The sequence below is a fragment of the Sphaeramia orbicularis genome, chromosome 19 (assembly GCF_902148855.1).
Source record: "Sphaeramia orbicularis chromosome 19, fSphaOr1.1, whole genome shotgun sequence".
Taxonomy (NCBI): Eukaryota; Metazoa; Chordata; class Actinopteri; order Kurtiformes; family Apogonidae; genus Sphaeramia; species Sphaeramia orbicularis.
In genome coordinates this window covers 23,124,441-23,145,474 of record NC_043975.1, presented here as the reverse complement: position 1 = coordinate 23,145,474, position 21,034 = coordinate 23,124,441, and the positions used below count along the sequence as shown (strand labels likewise).

Below are 21,034 nucleotides of genomic sequence, written 5' to 3'. Positions count from 1 at the left end.
TTATTACCAAACCCATCTTATTATTTTTCCAGATTAATACACGAATAAAAGCAGTGAACTGATTGCAGCAGGAGGCTTTATATCCGTCCTGCCAGGCTTGTTATTCTCACTGAATTTTCCAATGACAGACTTTCATCTGAACAACAGGACATGGTCACAAGGTCAGGGTCAGCCACTCCTCCCTCCATGGAACACATTCTGATAAAATGAAAAATTCAGGAGTGCATCAAGAACTTTATGAATGAAATAAGTAATATTTTCCTTGATTTTTTCATGCATAAATAAGATTTTTTACTAAGAATTCTGCTGCTAAAATGTTGTATGAAAAGTGTGTTTGAGTATTATTCATTTCCACAAAGAAAAACAGAATGAGTGAACACCAGAACACAACAGTTGTGTTACTAGTCGCTTGTCCATTCAACTTCAAATTGCGCAAATATAACTTCCGCATAAAAATTGACCTAATGGAAAAACAACAATTTCGCCAAAAGTCTCATTTTTTGATTAAAAGTTTTTGCGCTGGTAAGAGGTGGTTTTTCAGGCATAGCGCAAATGGCATATCACGCAAAACTGCAATAGAAAGACCTTTTTTCGCAACTAGAGTCAGGTGAATTAAAAAACGGATGTTGATGGAAGTTACAACAAGCAAAGAAGAAGAAGAAACATGTCGCAGTATGTGTGGACACACCAGGAAACCCGATCATTTTTTAATTTAGTACGATAGAGGGGTAATATATAATAATAATAATGAATATATCTGTAAATCAACACCATATTTATGTTCGTCGCCATGTTTATGGAATGACTTCTCGTGTCATCTCGCAATAATAAATAAACAAATTATCGCATTTGTGATTTAATGAAAAAACTGACATTACGCACTTCTGTTTTTTTGACATTTAGTAAATATCGGTAAAGTTTTGCGCAGATGTCCAATGGAAAAGTGACTACTGTTGTATGAATTGGGTAAGATGGAGTCCATCTGTTGTTCTGGAAGAAGTTAAGAATGACAAACCAACACACACTGAAGACAAACTACAACAGGGCTCTGACGAGTGGATCATGTTGTTTATCTCTATTTTGCTATCGACTTCTTTGGTAGAAAAAAAACACACTTTTAATTCATACTGATGGTCTTAAATACATTTTATACTTCACATACACCTACTTTCAGTCACAAATTTAAGCAAAATGTTGCACTGTTGAGCTCTGAAAGCTAGAACTTCTGAAATATTTATGATTGTAGACTTTTACACCCCCTGTGCAAGAAGGAGCGATTCTGCAGGTCATTCGTCCCCACAGCCATCAGACTACAGAACAGTTCTCAGTAAAACCCCCCTACCCCTAAATCACACCACATGTGCAACCACAATGTAAATATGGAAATACATTTAATTTTTAAACATTTTTTTTGTGAGTTTATGATTCTAAACCTCCTTCATTGTCTCAGTGCATTTAGGACACAGTATCTTTTCTTGTACCGGAAAAAAATCAAATACACAACAAGGGGATGCACTGAAAAGTTTTTTCAGAAGTGGCATTCATATTTGGAATTTTTTGCCTGTTTGAGAGTCCTGTTTGACTAGATGCTGTTGTTAAGATTGTCAAATATTTTGGTGAATAATGTGTGTATATGATTGAGTCAGGGTATGGGTTTGGGTGGGGGGCAGTTTATTTTTTTCCCCTATTTTTCTCTCTTTCTTTTCCTCTATTTGTGTTTCTTAATGTTCTAAATTTTAAAAATAATGAAGATATCTGAAAAAAAAAACAAAGCATGTTTATTATTCTAATTCTCTCTTTATATAAACTAGTGCTGTCAACGAAAAAAAATTATAATCAAATTAATCACAGGGTTGCTGTGGATTAATTTCGATTAATCACAATTAAATATCATTCATTTTTAATCTATATCAATCGCATTTCATTTTGCATAAGCAAACAGACTCACGAAAGAAGAGAATATATATGTACTTAACGTGTTTGTCACAAGCTGGGTCAACACATTACCTGAAGTGCTAGCAGAATCCCAGACAAACGTATGCTTCGCATTAACGTAGTATTTTCAGCTGGAAGTGCTTCAGTGAAAAGAAAACTCCTTCCTGCAGAGTGTGTATAATACTTTATGTCGGTCGACTGTTCTGTCTTGGTTTTTGTGTCCTCATATTTCCATCCAGAGGGCCAACGTTCTGTTTAGTGTCTTCCATCTTTATGGGTCAGTTCTGCTGCCTGTCACTACTGGATCAACTGTTCATGTGTGACGCTAACTCTACTTGGACAAACTGCCCTAAATGCATTAGCAGAGATGTTCAGAGTCAATTACATTAACATTTTTAATCAGATTAATCATGATGATGGATTAATCCACTTTAACACATTAATTTTGACAGCCCTAATATAAATACCAAATTTGTCCTTTTCTTCTATATTTCAATTCTCACTTGAGTTTTTTCCTCACCTCTTTTTCTTTGCACTTGTGTGTTGTATGTTGCCGCTATTAACTGTGAAATTTCCACATGGTGGGATCAATAAAGCCTTATCTTATCTTATCTTATCTTATGCTAGAATGACCAGTGTAGGTTTGTTTAAAAGTATCTTGTGGTGCAGCTTTAAACCCTTACATGTCCACTTTAAGAATATAACACTGAACTGTGACCGGTCTATGAAAGCATTAAAACTCATGCTTTCTTTAAACTTGAACTACCCACAATCTCTTTTGTTCAAATCATGAACAATGGGACTAAGCAGTCCTGTTGTGAGCACCATTGATGTGCAAATGCATATATACAAGTTCTCCTGCCCGCTCAATAACATTTCTAATCAATTAATCAATGAGGCTGCATGACAATAGAAAATTCCCAACTCTGACAAATAAGGTCAGCAAACTTCATTTGCCGCAACATTGTGAGGCCCGCGACCTCCACCCCAAACATCTGATTCTCACGGGGAGGGGGATGGGAGTGGCAAATGCTCTGAAAAACAACACAGAGGGCCCACTCTGTCCATCACAACAGTGTCATCCACAAGAGTGAAAGTAAAGCAACAAACTGTCTCTGGAAAGTACGTGTGATGCCTCCCTTTAGGATGTAAAATGAGTTGTAGTGAACGAGTGAAGGTTTTCAAAGCAGGGAGCTGATTTATGTCTTACTATTAGTGTTGAATTACCATGAAATCCCTTCTGCAGTGCTTTAAAGCAGCGGGGAGGGAAGGCAGTTTTAAGGTGTAACTTAAAACGATGCTTGTAGCCATTTAGAGAAAGGGTGTCAAACATAAGGCCCGCGGGCCAAAACCGGTCCGCCAAATGCTCTGATTGGGCCCGTGGGATGAACGTCAGAAGTGCAAAGTTTACACTGATAATAACAGCCAAGGGCATTCAGGGGCGACGTACAATATAATGTGATATCAAGTAAAATAATACAGTCTACTCTCGTTAAACTGCCCGCCGTTATACCGCCATTTTCGCTCACCGCCGACCAAAACCATTGCACAAAAATCCCCAATGCATTATTCCATTAGCTACCGCCATTTCCGCCTATCGCCATCCGCCAGCCCAGTTCCACGCACAAACAACACTTATACCATTGATTTCCCGACCGTTATACCGCCAGCGTGATTGCCATCGAGTACACATAAATTTTAACAATGCACTGAAACAAACGCGCCAGACGCTGATCGCGACAAGCTACGAGTAGGTCTACGGAACAGCCACCGTTCATTTATCGCAGAACACTCAGTTTGTCAGGATGTCGGGAAGAGGACGTGGGATTAAGCCAAAGCCTCAAGATGATGGGGTGTCATTTCCCGACACGGTATAATAATGCTTAAAATGTTTCCCCACTTTAAATGATCCCTTACAACATAACAGAATCAAGATTTATTTAGAAACGCAATTAGAACGGGTTAACGGAGGCAGCATAGACATCATATAGTAAAGACATGCACATTATGGACGCAACCCGTTGTAACGCCATTTTCGCTATACCGCCAATTTGGCCGTGAACGGAAGTTGGCGGTATAACGAGAGTAGACTGTAACATAATAATCTCAGAATAATAACAAAAAAATGAAAAAAGTACAATTACATTATAAGAATATTTACATTTACAAATCCTGTCCCAATAAAATGTGACTAACATGAACAAATACGAGAAACATGAACATTTGTAAGAAAAATAAGCGCAATTTCAAAAATATAATGCCTGTTACACATGTTTTCTGCATTTGTAGACCCACTGCGATCTGTAAATTGTGTTAATAATAAGCTGCGACATAATATTAATGAAGTGGCACTTACTTTTTTAAAAGATATTTACACGGTTATTCAGGTTATTCACATTTTCATAGAGTAATTCAACTTTCACACTAAAATAAAGACAAAATCTGGGTTATAGTTTAGAGGTTATTATGTATATCATTTTACTGGGTCGGCCCACTTGAAACCACATCGAGCTGAATGTGGCCCCTGAACGAAAATGACTTTAACACCCCTGGAGAACATTCCATATAGCGTTCACAAATGCAACTCTGCACGTTTTGCATATTTGATTTAATTGCATCCGTGTTAGTTGTTTGTCATGTTTCTTTAATGAGTCAGATGCTTTTCAGCTAAGCCTCACCTTAAACACTTGGACGTGAAACGGAAGAAACTCTGAAACTGTGCCATAAACAATCCAAGGGTTTTTTTTGTTTTGTTTTTTTGTGTGTGGGAGTGTAAGTGTGTGCTGCAGAAAAAACCGGTTCTTCTTGTTCGACCAAAGGCATAGCTCGTAGGCTTAGGTTCTATGACAAATGACGGAAATATCTTGAACTCAGAAGGAAACAATGGGCTTCAAGTTCCGCGACGGATGGAATTCAGGAACATACCTATTTCACACAGGTAAGTCTGGTTGGTAGAAAATATGAGTCTGTGGTAAAAAGGGCTGGTTTAAGATGACAGGAAGGAGCGCCTGGGGTGAACTTCGTCTCTGAGAGGAAATCCTAAAAGTAGCTAAAGGCTGGATCGTAGCTCCTCCTCTAACCGACCACACACCCAAATACTAAGACAAACAGGACAGTCACAAAAACAGTAAACAACAGCAGTAAAAGTATTTTTGATTCCTTATGGTATGACAGAGCTAGGGATGTAACGATTACCGGTATAATGATAAACCGCGGTAAAATTGCCAACGGTTAGTATTACCATTTAAATTCTAATTATCATGATAACCGTGTTTGATTACCGCGCTTTTCCGGAGTAAACACCAATGTAAAGATAACTTTTATGTCAAATATTCGAGTATAGTTTTAATTTATTACAATTTAATTTTATATACCTAATATTTGGAACCAATATTCACTTTTAAAGTCTTTGAAAAGGTTCGTTAAGCATCTGTGTGTTATTTATGCAATAAACTATATACATTTTTCAAATCGGATTTTATATTTTTTTGTGTTTTTTGTCCTTTTGTGTTGATATAGTAGGTTAGAGTGAAAAAAATAATCGACAGATATAAATCAGGGATGTCAAACCCATGTTAGTTCAGGGGCCACATACAACCCAATATGACCTGCAGTGGGCCGGATAATTAAAATAATAACAAAATAATACAAAAATAATATCAATTCCAAAATTTGTATATCTAATTTCTATGTTTTAAAGTGAAAAAGTAAAATTATATTATCAAATTTTTCACATCCTTTAAAAAAATGTGGAAAAACATGAACAACCATGACCAAAATGAAATTTATTAAGAAAAAAAGTGCAGTTTTAACAATTTATGCCATTATTTGGCCTCAGCTTCTCATTTTCACATGTTCATTACAACGTACAGATCACAGTGGATCTACAAGTACACAAAACATTTAATAACAGACAGAATATTGGTACAATTACTCTTAATTCTCTTAAGACATTTCAGGTTTTTCATATTTGTTCAGGTTTTTCACATTTTTTGTAAAAGGTTAGTTTGTAAATGTTAACATTTTTGTTTAATTTTACTTTTTTACACTAAAACAAAGAGAAAATTTAGTGGTTTTCATTATTTATAGTTTATTGATAGTATTTTACTGGTTTGACCCACTTTAGATGGAATTGACCTAAAATTATTTTTGACATTCTTGATTGTTAATATCTTCAGTGTAATTTTTGTGTTTCACTAATTCATCCCGCGGGCCGGACTGGACCCATTGGTGGGCCAGATTTGGTCCCCAGGCCGCATGTTTGACACCCCTAATATAAATGAAGTTGTGCTGAAAAAAAAGATCCCAAACATGGGTATAGTAAACATTTTTTTATATAGTATATAAAGGCAAAATCAAAAGGACTGAAAAACGGACAAAATAGGCTCAGACCACTAAGGGTTAATATTTGAATGTTTCGGCAACAGAAGGTACATTGTACCGATTATTTTATTTGGTTTTGTTGTTGTTGTGTTTTTTTTTCCAAAATACAACTTGGTTAAATTATTTCAGTGTGTGTATAAGTACTTTTTGAACATTTTGAGCACAATTTCAACAATGCCGCGATAATAATGATAACTGTGATAATTTTGGTCACAATAACAGTGATCTGAAATTTTCATATCGTTACATCCCTAGACAGAGCAAAGGTAAGAGTATTCTAATGCAGTTTTATTAAACATTAAAAAAAAAAAAAGTTTAGTCTCAAGGATATAGAAATGTATCATGTGCATAGTAACAGTACGTTCAGAAGGTAGGTCGAGTACAACAGGAATAAGGCGTAAAAATCTGTGAATTTGGATTTCTGTCACTTATTTCAGACTAGATCCTGTTAGCTTCATTTGGTGTTGATTAATCCTACGTACATGGTTGGTAGAGCCACTAAAGGCACTAAAATGTAGATAGTAAACATACAGGGTGGGGAAGCAAAATTTACAATATTTTGAGGCAAGGATTGAAAGACAGTGTATGACCAATTAGTTTATTGAAAGTCATGAGAATTTATTTGCCACAAGAAAATTGACATAATAGAAAATGTTTTTATTCTATGTGTCCTCCTTCTTTCTCAATAACTGCCTTCACACGCTTCCTGAAACTTGCGCAAGTGTTCCTCAAATATTCGGGTGACAACTTCTCCCATTCTTCTTTAATAGTATCTGTAAGAAAGTCGACATTGCTGTGTGATGTTCTATTGGTAGCATGTTCTAAAACGCCCCAAATAACATAATCCAGAGGGTTTAGATCTGGGCTAGAAGGCGGCCATAAACATGGTTCCCAAAAATTGCTAAAGTTGGATTTGTTGCTGTTGTCAACAAGTGTTTTGGTGTTCTTGTGTAAGATTTGAACTTCAAATCATATTTTACTACATTTCTAACGGTCTTGTTGTCTACCTCAAGTTCATTTGCCATTTTTCTCATGGATTTGGTTGGATCCTTTAGGATTTTGGATTTGAGAGCTTTAATAAAAGCTTTGGTACATTTTGTGTTGCTTCCTCCACTTCCAGACTTTCTGGTAATAGTTTTGCTCATAGTCATTCTCTTCTTTCCATTATAAACAGTCTTTATGGACACTCCAACTATTTTTGAAATCTCCTTTGGTGTGACGAGTGCATTCAGCAAATCACACACTCTTTGACGTTTGCTTTCCTGATTACTCATATGGGCAAAAGTTTCTGAAAAGGTATGGATAATAGTGTTAGGTATGATTATGACATCAATATATGTTTGGTTTCAAAACAATTGACGTAGTGCCTGCTGAGAAAAAACAACTAAATGTTCATTGTAAATTTTGCTTCCCCACCCTGTATATATATACCCTACAGAGTTTTCCTATATTCTGTGAAGGACTCAGATATTGAGAGGTTTTCTGTTATTTATTCTAATTGCATTTTTGCATCATTTCATACCCATGTTATCACCATACTCAGAAATCTAACTGTCTGAATCTGTGGATTAAAGACGTCATCACCCACATCTACCCACTCCACTCCTGTTGTAGTTCACTGGGAACCTGACGCTTTCCCACGCCACAGTTTCGAAAGAAGCAGGCGAGTCACCAAGTTCCTGTGTGTCACATGCACTCGCTACAGGGTGACAGTCAGTCAGATGCCAATCAGCTCGGGCTAAGCTCAGCATGGTATGTTGCTAACTTACTGAGGGTATAAAGATTAAGATTTCCCGATAAAATGATCTCTTCTGACATGTGGTTCTACAATGTTTTTTGCTGCCGTATGACTGCGTGTACCAAAGTGTTCGACTGTGAGGGTGAATACATTTAGACCTTTAAAATGGATGGTATAAAAGGTAAGTGTAAGAAAATACATACATAAAAAAACTGCTTAGCTTCAAACCTAAAGGGTATTTCATTTCTATGACAGCAGTAGGGGTGTAAGAAAATATCGGTCCTGCAATATATCATGATATTTCATTTCACGATACTGTATCAATAATAAAAAGTACTGTATTAACCCTTTCATGCATACTGGTCACTATAGTGGACAGCTCTTCTACAGCTGTTTTCTTGTATATTCATGGATTTTGTTGTTCTTTCTGTTTTTTGTTTTTTTTTTACACATATGTTTATCAAAATTTTAAGACACTACATATCTTTTCTGACATGAATTGGTAACATTATGTAGATCTCTCCTGAGCATAAACCCCCAGAATCACAAGCGTTACCCATAGTTTTCACACAATTTATCAGTAAATACATGTTTCTGTGCGTCAAAAATTAAATGCATGGTGTCCAGTTGAGTGGACATTTTTGCAACTTCATGAAAAATAGGTTCATAAGAATTTTTTTTTTTTTCATTATTACTTTTTTAATGTATTTTTTTTTTTTTTTTTTTTTTTATTATTTTTATTTCAATATTATTTTTGAAATTTATTTTTCAGAAGAAAGTCTTCAGTCACATTGTTTTTTTCATGCCTAAAGAGGAATAAAAAACACTTAGGAAAAATTTTTGATTAAGGTTCTCATAATTCGTGCATGAAAGGGTTAATATTTTTAGGTATTTATTCAAATGCAGATATGGCGGAAGTTCATTTTTGTTTTTTTGTTTTTCTTTGTTGTTTCTATTTGATATATTATTATTTAACGCTGTTTTATTTGAAGCATCCTAAAAGCACTTTTTACTATCTGAGAGGCAAACGGTAGTTCCTTTGTTGGGATTGCACCAAAATAATGTTCTGATGTTAGTTATGAACTAATAGAATATGAACATCTGAACAGGATCTTAATCTATATAATTATAATTGAAGTTTGAACACAGGAACATTTTGTGATATAGCATTAGATCCTGTTGTGATCAGATAAAAATGTGTTTAGTATTTCTGCAGATTTCTGGTGTAATTCAATTCTTCCAGGAAATAATCATTTAAAAAAAGAAACAAACGAAAAATTGCCTTTTTAACAGTATCATGACATATCGTGATATATCATATGGTAATCCTAGTATTGTGATTTGTATCGTATCGCTAGATTCTTCACGATACACAGCTCTAGACTGCAGACATGTTTTCTTAACATCTTAACCTCCTCTCCTTAAAGAATAAGGAGGTTACAGAAGATCTTAAACTTGCAAAAAATGCAAATACTTGGGAGACTAATTATAATTCTAACAAAGGTCTACTAAAGATGCAGAGATTATTAGGTTGATGGTGGTGTTTACTCATCAGTCCTGCAGCGGGTTGACCTTATCCTCGGGTCAGTGAAGCGAGGTACTCTCTCCCCTCTGGACTGTTTGGCGCTCCAGCTGACAACATGGTGAACAGTCATCATATTCATGCAAAAAGGCTTTGGGAGACAAGTTCTAACAGCTGAGCGGGGAAAATATACCTGCATCAGCAAGACCGCTGCCCAAGTACTACAGGCCCTCTATGTTTGTGCGTTAGTGTACAGTAGTGTATCAGCCTCCAGGGCCCCAATGCCACACAGGCAGAAACAAAACCACAGGAGGATTAAGGGCAGCGTGTTCGATGTGAGCAAATAAAACCAGCATGCCCGGGCCGGCCTCTGCGCTGTGTGATGGGAGCTCAGGACAGCCAACGCCACACCTCCGCCAAAAAAACACAAACACACTGGTCTCCCACTGTCACACCAGCCCCCCCCCCCCCTCGGTCTTTCTCCGATGACATCTCGTGTTCCTTGGGTGGGTTGCATGAGCTCCTGTTATCTAAGCTGTCAACCCCACTGTCATCACATCACCCAAATAAGTGATGTTTTTTTAATCTTTTCAAATCCTAATATCCAGAAGCAAAGGACTGGCCATCAAAATGGTGTTTTTGGTTTTGTACAGGCCTTTTAAAAAGCTGTTACTCCTGCTGGGTTGGATAAAGCATGTGGTTAAACGGTGTTTTTGGTTGATATGCTGCAAGAAACCATATACTGGACACTACGTACTGCATCCATACTGTATAGTACTCTATAGTGGTTAGAGATGTAACAATATGAAAATTTCATGTCACGGTTATTGTGACCAAAATTATCACGGTTATCATTATTATTGCAATATTGTTAAAATTGTGCTCAAAATGTTCAAAAAGTACTAATACACACACTGAAATAATTTAACCAAGTTGTATTCAAAAGAAATGATAATAAAATAAAATAATTTGCACAATATCCCTTCTGTTGCAGAAACATTCAAATATTAACCCTTAGTGGTCTGAGCCTGTTTTGTCCGTTTTTCAGTCCTTTTGATTTTGCCTTTATATACCATATAAACAAATGTTTACTATACCCATGTTTGGGATCTTTTTTCAGCACAACTTCATTTATATCATCTGTCTATTATTTTTTCACTTTAACCTACTATATCAACACAAAAGGACAAAAAACACACACACACACACACAAAAAAATCCAATTTGAAAAATCTATATAATTTATTGCATAAATAACACACAGATGCTTAACAAACCTTTTCAAAGACTTTAAAAGTGGATATTGGTTCCAAATATTAGGTATAGAAAATTAAAATTGAAATAAATTAAAACTATACTCAACTAGAAGCACTCGGAGAGCGCAGACCTCTGCCAAGGCTGATCAGTGCCCCCCCCCACCCCCGATCACCACCAAAATTTAATCATTTCTTCCTTATCCCATTTCCAACAAACCCTGAAAATTTCATCAAAATCTGTCCATAACTTTTTGAGTTATGTTGCACACTAACGGACAGACAAACAAACAAACAAACAGACAGACAAACAAACCCTGGCAAAAACATAACCTCCTTGGCGGAGGTAAATATTTGACATAAAAACAGATCTTTGCATAGGCATTTTCTATGGAAAAGTGCGGTAATTAAACACGGTTATCATGATAATTACAATTTAAACGGTAATACTACCCGTCTGCAATTTTACCGCGGTTTATTGTTATACCGGTAATCGTTACATCCCTAATAGTGGTATAATTATTGACATTAAAGGAACAATACGCAACATATGCCAAAAAAATTTTAAACAGGTATTAACATATGAACCACGCTTTTATTCCTTAATCATGACATACTCTAAAATAGGCACATTCCCCTGATAGTCAGACTTTTTGAGAAAATCCTTTTGCTCATTATCTCCCATTAGCAAACCCCAACACAACCACATAAGCCTATGCAAGTGCTTCCTTTGAAACATTACCTTACACCACTTGTCAGGTATTTTTCTTTAAATTTTTACATAGAAATCAAAATTTCAGTATTCCATATAAGACTGAAATATCAGTTACCACAGTTGAGTGCTTCCACTGCTGCTTATTAGCTTCTTTCAGTGGAAAAACTACAAGACTACGCCATTTTTTGCAGCAAATCAACATTTTTTTGTGAAATGCTAGCACAGAAATTCACACCCTAGCAGTATCAGTTACGTGTAGTAACTTTTGCCTCCATTTCTGGAGATGTACATCTTCATTTAGTGAACTCAGCCAATTGTAATGCACATATGTTGACATTACTACATACTACTATTGATTAGAATCAGTAGCTAGTAGTGGATAATATGAACTTTCAATTACAACAGTGAGTAACTTTTTTGGGGAGGAAAAGATAACACCAAAAAGAGGACTTGTTGGCAAATAAAACTATACTGAGTAAAAAATGTGAAGGGGCACAATCTTTCCCATGGAACATTACCACAGGGACTTTGAAAAACAGAAAGGCACAGATGGAGGCAATGGACAGAAGCCCCCCCCCTCCCAAAGAGGCCTGGGAGGGTGTCACCACTTTGGATTCAATCTGTAATCGGCCATGCCAACACAGTGACAGACGCTCTTTCACCGTGTCCTGCATGAAATGTACCCAAACCCTCATTATGCCTACAGTGGAGGGATTGTGCTGTACAGTCTATGTGAGTACCCATGTGCTCTTGAGAGTACATGTCTAATTAATCACTGAAATCCTCCCCATCAGCCTCTGACAAATAGAATGCATTCACGCCAAATACCAAAAGAGCAGACTCCAAGCCAAGCGGATGATTTAACCGTCCAATAGCTGCTGGACGACACGACAAAGCAGAATTTTTAGCGAGGGTTACATTAAAAAAATAACAGATTCAAAACTATGTTAGAGCAGCCAACACTGACTGTATCACTGTTAGCTTTTAGTCTGCTTCACTGACCTAAAAAAAAAAGGTGAGATGTGTTGAAAAGTTCCTCTGAATGAGGTCTTATGGGGAAAACGGTGCCAAATAACACAAAAGATAAGGGAGTATGTACAGTAGATGCCCATGTGGGAACCTTTGGACTCAACAAACACAAACATACAAACTTTGGTGGAATCAGCAAGAGGTTTTTCACTGTGGCTAAAAGATAAGTGACCATGTCTGCACTGAGTCAACTTTAAACGACTCCTGGGCTTTTTATCAGCTGCCTCCCCGCTGAAGCCAAGCACACAAAGCAACTAAAAAGGCCTGAGGCAGCGAGCCTTGACGTACAAGATGAGTTAATAAACCCCATGGTGTTAACTTTAATGACACCAACAGCGGACGACAAAGAGCGCGCACAAACATGACCGCTCCAACCCCGATAATAGACGTTCACAAAAGGAGCTTCGGAACAGGGCCGGGATCGAGACTTGAGCATGTACAGAGTTCCTGCTCTGGTAAAAGTACATTGTTAAAGTAATTACATCCTTGTTTGATTTACCTCCATCCACTGTGACGTGATTAGTGCGGTGTGAGAGGAGGATATAACGGCCTGTGAGTGAGTATATGTCATCCCAAAGTGACTCTGCAGGAATGTCTAGCTGAGGACGCAGGGGTAGGTTACGTCTCTGCAGCTCGGCTCAGCTGATTCTCAAAACGACACCAATCAATTAAACCCATGTGTACGCTATGGTGACGGCAGCAGGGTCGGTCCATAGCAGGGGCGTTAAACTCATTTTAGTTCAGGGGCCATGTCCTCCCAATGTGATCTGAAGTGGGCCGGACTAGTAAAATAAGAACATAATAATATAGAAATAATGCTAACTCCAAATATTTTAACCTGCTAAACCCTGACCATATTTTCAGGGGAAAAACGCCTAAAAAGACATACCCAAAGTAAATGAAGAATGACTTCACAATAATAAGGTTCATATGGATGTTCTTGGTGTCTGTGGACATTTACATAGAGACGTCACAGAATCTATTCCCATTGTCTAAAATATTGTATCTATTACTATGCCTGAGTAAACTGTAACAAACTAAAAGAGAAATTGGAATTTTTTATCCTCGCCTGTTTTTTTTTCGGCTGGATTGATGATGATATGCATAAATTAACTGTTCGTGTCGGAGATTTTTAATAGCGTATATTTCACCCCACCAAGATTAAAAATCATGTTTGAACATTAAAGTTTGCACTAAAATACACTTTTGATGTACTTTTGTTAACATTAGGGTCTAAACTTTGAGCAAAAGTTGAAAAAAACATTCATTGTCCTGATTTATTATATTTTGATAGTAGATGAATATTAATATTATTTTTTCGGCCCGCCGGCGAGCTGATAGGGCTAAAGGGGTTAATGTGTTTTATAGTGAAAAAAGTAAAATTACATTATGGAAATGTTTACATGTATAAGCTGTCCTTTTAAAAATGTGAATAACATGAACAACCATGAAAAAACTGAAATTTATTAAGAAAAATAAGTGCAATTTTAACTCTATTCTGCCTCTGTTCATCATTTGTAAATGTACGTTACAACTTACAGGTCATTATGGATCTGCAAATTTACAAAATATTTTAGTAACTGGCAGAATATTAGTAAAACTGCACTTACTTCTCTGAGGACATTTCTAGTTTTTCATATTTTTTGTAAAAGACTAGTTTGTAAATTTACACATTTTCATGTAATTTCACTTTTTTCTTTTACACTAAAACAAAAAGGAAAATTTGGAATTGTCATTATTTGTAGGTTTTTATGATAGTATTGTACTGATCTGACCCACTTGAGACTAAAGTAGGGCTTTTTATGGCCCCTAAAGTAAAAGAATTGACAGTAAATATCTTGAGTGTAGTTTTTGCATGTCACAAATTCATCCTACGGGCCGGAGTGGACCCTTTGGTGGGCCGGTTTTGGCCCCCGGGCCGCATGTTTGACACCTGTGGTCTATAGCTTTTTAAGTCTGTACTGCTACACAAGGGCCAAAGTACCCGACTCATTCTCATTTCATTGTTTTAAAATGCTCCAAACTGTCAGATTTGCTTCGTAACAAATTAAATATACAAGTAAATTGTTATATGTGTATTAACAGGGTTCATACAGGGTCAAATTCAAGCACTTTTAAGGGTCATTTTCAAATTTTTCCCAGCACAGCACTAGAGGTAGACCAATATATTGGGCTGATATATTGAATTTTTTCCAAAATCAGTCATCTGCCTTAAATTTTTTTTTGAAAGCCAATATTTGATCAGTAGAGCCTGACCAATATGGGATTTTTGGGGCAGATGTCGATACCGATATTGGGGGCTAAAAAAGCTAATATCCAATATATCGGCCGATATTCGATATTGGCCGATATATGAAATAAGAATGCTGATCTACACAGGATATAATAATCTTATATTATATAATTGTGGACAGGTGGATTAACAGTTGCATAAATCTTTGTTTATCTCACAAAGATAATGTACACAACTTTCAAATGCTAACTATGCAATCACAAAAATTAAAGTTAATCGGTCGGGCTCTACTGATCAGTAGTAAAAATGTTATGAGATATTTGATCAGGCACCTGTGTGGGCAGCACTTTAAGTTCAATAAATGTTAAAAAAGTACTGTGTACGGTCAATGTGCTTAAAAAAAAAAAAAAAAAAAAAAAAAAAAATCGACCTTAAATATCGGCCTTAAAAATGGGTGCAGAAAATGGCCATTGTCTGACCAAATTTTGTAAAAATCGGTATCGGCCTTAGAAAAACCCATATCGGTCGACCTCTGCACAGCATCTTATGGCTGGAGTAAAATACATATCTACAGGAATATATACTCATGGTTATGTTTTTCACTTAATATTAACCCTTTCATGCATAAATCAAGATTTTTTTTGTGAGTGTTTTTATTCCTCTTAAGGCATGAAAAAAACACTGCGATGGAATTTTTTTATGAACCTATTTTTCATGGAATTGCAAAAATATCCACTCAGCTGGACACCATGTGTTTAATTTTTCAAGCAAATAAACATGTATTTACTGATATACTGTGTGAAAACTATGAATAAAACATTTTAAAATGCTGCTAATCTGATGTTTTGTCATATTTTAACATACTCTTATATAAGTTATTACTCACTTTATGGAGATAATATGCACAAAAAAAACCTTTTGTTTAAAAAAAAAAACTGTTAATTACAGTCTCATAATAATGACAAGGAATTGATTTACTCTCAAACATGTTCCTGCAGATCAAGTTCATCAAGAACAGCAAAGTTACAGTAATGGTATAAATTGCAGTGTATGGGATGATGCATTTAAGTGTCCACCGTGTTGGCTGATATGGAACTAAAACAACAAAACCCATGAATATATAAGAGAACAGCTGTAGAATAACCACTGTAGTGACCACTATGCATGAAAGGGATAAAATAAATACATAAATCACATCACAGAGTTATAATTGCATGCACTTTCAAACACTTGAAATAAAATTCAAGCACTTTTCAGACCTTGAAAACCCAACATTGAAATTCAACCATTTTTTAAGGATTTTAAGGATTGTTCACAATGTTGGTTTTCGGGAACACACAAATCCACTATTTTTACAATCTAAAACTTTAAAACTCATTGACCTTGTGGAATTCAAAACTATTCAAATAATGCATAAAGCAAAGAATAACTTAGTGCCGGGCAATATTCAAGAAATGTTTTGTGAAAGAGAGGGAGGCTATGATTTACGGGGAAAATTTAATTTAAAGATTCATAAAGTACGCAGCACATTAAAAAGTTTCTTTATCACCATTTGTGGAGTAAAACTGTGGAACAAATTGTGTGTGGAGATAAAACAAATATCAAACATAATTCAGTTTAAAAAAAGATATAAAGAATTGATTCTTGAGAGGTACAGTATTTAATAATGACAATGAGGCCTGTTTGTTTGTGAATGATGTACTGATAAATATGCTGTAATTATTAAAGAAAATGGTTGATTTGTTGAGTCTGTTTGTATGACTGTACTGCCATGAACATTTTGTTGTGAATAATTCAGTTAATGCATCATGGATTGTTGTGGTTTGATCCTAAAATTAGGGAAATAGTATTGTTTGATTGTTGTATTAAGTTAATGATAAAGGTGTAAAAAGCACTGAGGGGTAGGATTAAATAAGTTCATACTTCTTCCTACTCCTTTTCGACCATGCAATATTCAGACTTGTATGTGCTTGAAGATAGATTCTGTCCATTTAAATGCTATTTTGTTTGTGTCTTAATTTGCTTTGTTTTGTTTTATTTTTCTTTGCATGTTCAAAATAAATAAATAAATAAAATAAATGAAAATGAATGAAATGATTTCCGGCAAACCCCGATTAAAAATAAAAATAATGAAAATACACAAAACGTAATACGATGATTTGTAATAATCTCATGTGTTACTGTGACAGAGAGTTTGCCAGAATGAAGTCACAACTATGCATCATCACTGTCATCATCAAGCTACACATATTTGGACAGAAGCTCAAACTGAGGAGGAACAAGGGGGCGGGGATTAGATGAAATGTGACCAAGTCTTGCTAATGGTAACCTGACAAATACACAGACCGCACTGCTGACTAGGGTTAGGGTTAAATAACAGCAAGTATTATGACCTACATGTGGTTAAACTATAAGAAAATGAGTTTGCAGAGGCTCAAGGTAGCCTATAATGATGCAATGAGGTTGCTGCTTCATAGTGCCAGTCAACCGTTTGTGACCACAGCAGTGCCAACTTGTGAGGCACAATTAAGAAAGTTGATGTTTAGTTTTATGTGTCGCCTGGATACATCAGACAACCACATTATAGAAGCTCTAGTTAGCCCCCTGAAAAGCTGCTATCGTTTCACCTCTAAACTGAGACGGCATTGGTGCAATAGTTTGTATATTTTAGAATGTGCTTAATTTTTGTATCTCCTTTTTATTCTTTTTATTCTATTTATTCCATACGTTGTGTGCTTGTAGTTTATGGACTTGCGTCTGCAATAAAGTCTGTTATTTATGTTCTGTACAGGGTGGGGAAGCAAAATTTACAATATTTTGAGGCAGGGATTGAAAGACAGTGTATGACCAATTAGTTTATTGAAAGTCATGAGAATTTATTTGCCACAAGAAAATTGACATAATAGAAAATGTTTTTATTCTATGTGTCCTCCTTCTTTCTCAATAACTGCCTTCACACGCTTCCTGAAACTTGCGCAAGTGTTCCTCAAATATTCGGGTGACAACTTCTCCCATTCTTCTTTAATAGTATCTTCCAGACTTTCTCGTAATAGTTTTGCTCATAGTCATTCTCTTCTTTCCATTATAAACAGTCTTTATGGACACTCCACCTATTTTTGAAATCTCCTTTGGTGTGACGAGTGCATTCAGCAAATCACACACTCTTTGATGTTTGCTTTCCTGATTACTCATATGGGCAAAAGTTTTTGAAAAGGTATGGATAATAGTGTTAGGTATGATTATGACATCAATATATGTTTGGTTTCAAAACAATTGACGTAGTGCCTGCTGAGAAAAAACAACTAAATGTTCATTGTAAATTTTGCTTCCCCACCCTGTATATGTTAGCAAACAGTTGTACTCGGTGACTGTAAGGTCAACTTTGCATTATTTATTGAGATGGGAGTTGACAATATAATGCAATGGCAAATTATTGCATTTCCACATATGCAAAATAGAAGTCAATTACACGCCAAGCCGAATAACAGCTGGTGTCAAGGTCAAAATGAACAAAAGAAGCTGGTGCTGATGCATTCATTAATACAATCAGGCTGTTTATCACTTTGATGCTCCGAATCACTGTACTTCAGTGTTATTTTCCAATCTGAGTCACTGCAGGTGTGTGTCTTACTTCTTCAGCAAAACTGTCATTGGTAGAAATTTAGAGGCATAAGAAGAAAAAACATTTACTCAATAAAAGCTCCGTTAAGCAATGAATAGATTCCATTTAAACACTAGAGGGCTTTAATTTAGAAATGGTTAAGGAAGTGTTGTGTTTGAGGGAAAGCAGATTGCAGTGCCGGATCAAAACAAGGTTTCATTATAAACAGGACAATTTGTACTTAATACAAGCCTCCATCTGCAGCTGAGGTAAATAAATTAAGGCCCAGAACACTATTTGAGAAAATATGGTGACAATAACATTAGTTAATGTAGCAAGGTTAAGCTAACAACTAGGTTCTGGTGCAGCTATGATGAAGAGCAGGTAAACTTAACACATGTAACAAAACACTGGTGGTCTTGTTATTTTTTTTTTTTTTTTTTTACAACTACCGTAAAGCTATAAAAAAAAAAAAAAAGCTGCAAAATCTATGAAACTACATCTTATTAGAGCAACACTTTACAAAAGCACCACCGTATAGACCGTATAGACCCTGGAAATAAACTATTAACATCATTTCAAGAGAATTTGCCATAATTTAGCATCCATCAGTAGTGTTATACTTAAAGCGACTAAAATTTGCTTAGAGGTCTTATTTCTGTCTTTGTGCATAAGAAATCAATATAGGTGAGTCCCCAAAGGAACTTTGTGTTGGTAAATGGAAGTTATGCAAATTTACAGGATTTCAGTTCTGTTGCAACATGTTGATGGTCATATGAACTATGTTTTCAGGTCAAAAATGTCCAATTTCATCACAATTAATATTTCCATGTCACAAATGGCCAAGTTATATTTGAACTGAATTTACCTGAAAAACAAATATTCTATTCTTTTAGATTCCCCAATTTTTCTTAAGAGATTATATACTACATATCATGTTTTATTTTTACAGGTTGCAATATGGAGTATGGTGCTGATCCATCCTGCTTATGTTATGCGAATAGATACATTAAAAATGTCACAGTTCACTTTTTAAATCAACAGTTTTCTAATAATAGGCATTTTTATACAGAAATAACTATTCTATATTGTTATTTACTCTTTAGTATGATGATAAACTATACAATAAATAATTCTGATCCTAGTTTTTGCACAGGGATCATTTGTGGAAACGGTGACATGGCTGCTGAGCATCAGTATGATGGGATCTGTAACAACCATGTCACATCCGCCCACTGCCACATTTTGTGTTTTTGTGTCAGCTGTTATTGTTTTAGATCCACAATACTAACATTTATGAATAAGAGGATAGTTAGCAATAGTAAGTATATAAGTTTATTCCTAATAAAGTACTGGTACTGACCAGATCATCATGGGTAATGTCACGTCTGTGCACCAACAAAAGTTTTCACATACATGTGCTATTCAAAATCCAATATTTCTGAAAATATAGCTTCCACTGTCAAATAATATCAGTAGTCTGTGCACAAATGTATTAACATTATTTCAACACAGTTCTATGCATTTCTTACAACTTTTTTTTTGACAAAAATGGCCACTCATTTGACCCCCTAAGTAAATTTTAGCTGAAAGATACTTCTGCATCAGCTTCAATTTCAAATAATGGTAGTTGTAAAAACACAAATGAAAATTCTACATTCTAATGTTAAACACAGTGATTCCAGCTACTTCTAAAAATAACAGAGCTGGATGCTGGTCATGATCAGGTAAATCAAAAACACACCTCTTTGTCAGAGCTTCCCCGAATCACTCTATGATTAAGTCTGGAAATCCTTTAAAGTATCATCAGTGTCGTCATCCTCTCTGTTGTGGTTCTTTTCATATGGTACGCTACTTGGATTTGGCAGTTGAGTTACAACTTGGATTTCCTGGAAATGAGCGGCATATGTCTGTACACATGATGTTGTCAGTGGTTTAGTACATACAGATGGCCTGTAGTGACTGTGTTTATATGTATATGTGTGTGTGTAAATCAACCCGAGTGTGCGTGGGTGGTATAAAGTCCAACAACTCCCGCTCGAAAGAGCCTCGTACTGCCGTCAGACGGACCATAAATAGGTTCGAGGGTCTTTAGGGAGAGGCGGCCTTTGTTCACTAAGCCTGTGGTTCGGTATTACAATAGACAGTGGAAAAACAAACACACACAGATACATAGACTGTTGGATCCCAAAAGGCAGATACAATAACTCTCCATTACTGAGGAAACCTGCAGTGTCACACCAAGCAACAACAGAGGCCAAAGAACAAAAAAAAACAAAGCAGTGTTCTGTACTGGATTCAGAGGAAGACCAAACCCTTCTGGCACGCCCAAACCACACACATGCACGAAGGACAACAAATAAATACACGTACGTACGTACATACGCACACATGATGGGATTGAAGAGGTGACCCACAGAACACCTATTCAATGTGATCACCCATTCACATTCATTTAATAACAATGATACAAAGGGCTGATGCTTATCTATGAAAGTATTGTTAACCTGTCACTGAAGTTTTTCACGGCACCAGAATGCTGACCTGGAAATCTCCTCTAGAGGCTCGGCCAGGAAAAGGTGTAAATCTAGTCTTTATTGAAAAGGAACAGCAATTCTCAAAGGG

The 21,034-nt window shown here is 36.0% G+C and overlaps 1 protein-coding gene across 1 annotated transcript in view; it reads right to left on the bottom strand.

Moving 5' to 3' along the window:
* Positions 1-21,034, bottom strand: part of cdc42ep4b (CDC42 effector protein (Rho GTPase binding) 4b) — a 45,777-nt gene that overhangs the window by 12,676 nt on the left and 12,067 nt on the right. The gene's annotated exons all lie outside the window — the stretch shown is intronic.